The sequence below is a fragment of the Enhydra lutris genome, unplaced genomic scaffold (genome assembly GCF_002288905.1).
Source record: "Enhydra lutris kenyoni isolate GAN:26980312 unplaced genomic scaffold, ASM228890v2 scaffoldscaffold179, whole genome shotgun sequence".
NCBI lineage: Eukaryota > Metazoa > Chordata > Mammalia > Carnivora > Mustelidae > Enhydra > Enhydra lutris.
Genome location: NW_019154263.1, coordinates 85,000 through 87,930, shown reverse-complemented (window position 1 = coordinate 87,930; position 2,931 = coordinate 85,000).

The following is a 2,931-nucleotide window of genomic DNA, read 5'->3' as shown; positions in this document are numbered from 1 at the left end:
TGCAGCTGTGCCATTCCTCTCAGATGCTGGCAGAGGAGGAAGGACATGGTGGAAACACGGCAGAGTGGTGGTGGCAAGGTGGTGGGAATGTGGGGTCGGAGGGGGTGATGAGACTGATGCATGGCCCTCCTGTCACACCCAGAGGGTATCAGATCATCTACTGCCTGGCCAACAGCAACTCCAGCATGTTCACCACAGTGAAGATGGGTGCCACGGTGAGCCGATTTGAGGCCACTGAGCTGTCCCCAGAGTCAGCGTATATCTTCAAACTGATGACCAAGATGAAGCAGGGCTGGGGGAGTCCCTAGAGGCCACCATCATCACCACTGAGAAGCGAGATAAGGCCAGAGACCCAGGTCCACTGTCCTGGTTACACGGGGAGGACAGCTGGGCCCAATTGGGAGCCACAAACTTGCTGGGTCCACAGCTTTCTGGGGCAGAGCTTGCAGGGTAGTGGGTCTACACAGCGTGATATTTACCAGACTGGCAGGAATGTCCCTGGAGAGGAGGTTGTGTAACTGGTTCAGGGTGGCACTGAGTCACCATATTGGAGGGAGGCTCCCTAAAGCCAGGTGCTTTTTCTCTGATGTTAAAAATGACATGACCCTCTGAGCGAGGGTTTCCAAAGCACGTTTTCTACCAAGCAATGCTAGGGAGATGTGTCTTCATGGATGCCACTTCTGTTCCAAGCACTGGTGAGGTGCTTATTGTTCATTTTCTTGGTTTCTCCTCACCAAATCCTGGGGGACAAAGTGCTGTGAGGCCCAGTTCTATAGAAGGTGTGGGGCATAGACAGGTTCAGTCATTCACCAGGGACACAGCTGTTGACGCAGTGATGTGAACACCCTCCACAGACTCTGGGCACCCTGTTCCCACAGCAATCTGCTGTGGGTTCCCATATCAGAGCCCCTGATATGTCCTCCAGCCTCATTCTGGGATCTGCCTCAGTGGGTTCCCTTCCCAGGGCCACCCCAAACACTCTAGGCCCTTTTAATGCCACATGACCTTGGGGGCACCACAGGGTTTCCAGCTTAGGTCCGAGTCAGGACAGAGCAGGGGCAATCTGGAATGCAGATCAGGCACTGAACCCCCACTCTGAGGCTGCCAGGAGCCTAGGTGGCTTTCAGGGCAGCATGATGCCTGCCAGTTTCTGTGCTACAACCAGCCCACATGCATAGTTCCCTTAGAGTTCTGGCTTCAGAATGTGTGGCTCAGGGACTGCATCCCTGTTCTCTCCACATCCAGGGAGCAGGCTGTGCCTTGGCCCTGCTGAGGTTACAGGGTAGCACACAGGTAGTGGCTTGACCTGGCCTAACACATGAGTGGTGTTGAGGGGAGCATATGGCTCACTTACCCCCGGTGATCTTGAATGGAGAGCCCCATCCATGCCCCAGAGGTATCTCCCTGGACTTTGGAGCAAAACCAAAACAACAAAATGAAGGGATCCAGGATACATTTGGGCCCATTTACTTGCAGAGGTACTCTTGGTCTGTGGCTTGCTCATCAATGTCAGAGCAGGGCTCTTACTGGAGCACAGGTAGGCTGACAAACAGGCTTACTGCAGGGTATCTTGAAATGTTTCTGCCCAGAGAGAAACGCATTTGCTCACTACTCAAGTGTTGTTTGTGTTGTTGTGCTGAATCCTTCTCTGATTTACCTGAGTACCATGAGAAGCTGAGTGATATGCAATGTCTGGAGTGTAGATTGTCTTGGCTTCCCTATACCTCTGTCCCTAGGGCTTACTCCGCTGGTGAGGAAGGGGCTGGGAACAGGTATTTGGGTATGATGTGCCTTGCTTCAGAAGTGCTCCCTGGGGTTGAGCAAGAAGGCGGGGGCTGCAGTCCTATCTGGCACTTGGGTCCACATTGGTCACCATGATGGTTGGGTTGAGGGGAGCACAGGTCCAGCAAGCCAGAGTCTGTGGCTCCTCAACTGCCTGTTGACGGCTTGCAACCAGGGCCCGGGGCACCGGAGCAGAGCCAGAGTTGCAGGGCCCTGGTGGATGCTCATAGGAAAGGACTGGAGGCAGGGAGGGAGGTGGGCAGGCCCAGGCAGCCGCATCAGACAGCCAGATCACATTGGGGCTGAAGCCCAGCTCTGTACACTGTGACATATTGGAGGGTTGGCATGTCAGGGCAAAAAAGCACACAGCGAGAATTCTGCCATCACCACAACCCTGAAGTATAAGATGTGGTTTTGAGCGCAGACAAGCACCTGGGTACAGTGTGTGTGTCTCCTAATCCAGTAGCCTTTCGAATGCCTAGGTCAGCACCTGGGCGTTGGATAGAAGGAAGCTAGCTAGGGTGTAGGAGTTCTTTCTGAGGAGGCTGGCAGGTGGAATGCTGCCCCGTGGCTGGGGTGGACGGTAGGGTTAGAGACCAAAATATCCTGCAAAGTGCTAAGGCTCAGGCTCTGTGCAAGGGGATTCTTGGAAGCACCGCAGAAGAACCCCATCTGCATGTCCCTGCAGCTCTGCTCCCCCTGCACAAACCTTGGATGGGTGCAAGGAGGGACAAAGAGTGGGAAGGAGTATATTTGCTCCTTCTACCCCTTTGCAGGTTACCTTCTTCCAAAGAGATCCATCAAGGACATGGGACACAGAGGCAGAGTGGCCTGGTGGACACCAGGAGAGGGTGTGCTGTGCAACCGGGGGAGAAAGGGCTAGACCTGCCTGACCACGGTGGATGCAAAGTGGGCACTGCACAGTTTTGTGGGCCTCGGGCAAGGGGTGGGATGCAGGGTTTCACCATCATCCAGGAAGCCTCCATGAACACTGTTGCAAATCCTTTACAATCCCTCTGGTTTTCTCCTTGGGAGAAAATTCTAGAAGCTCAGAAGAGAAAATTCTTAGCTCAGAAGACATGAGTGTGTTTCACTTGGAGATACAGAAACTCATGGACACGCCATGCCTTAGGAACCAGGATGCAGGTC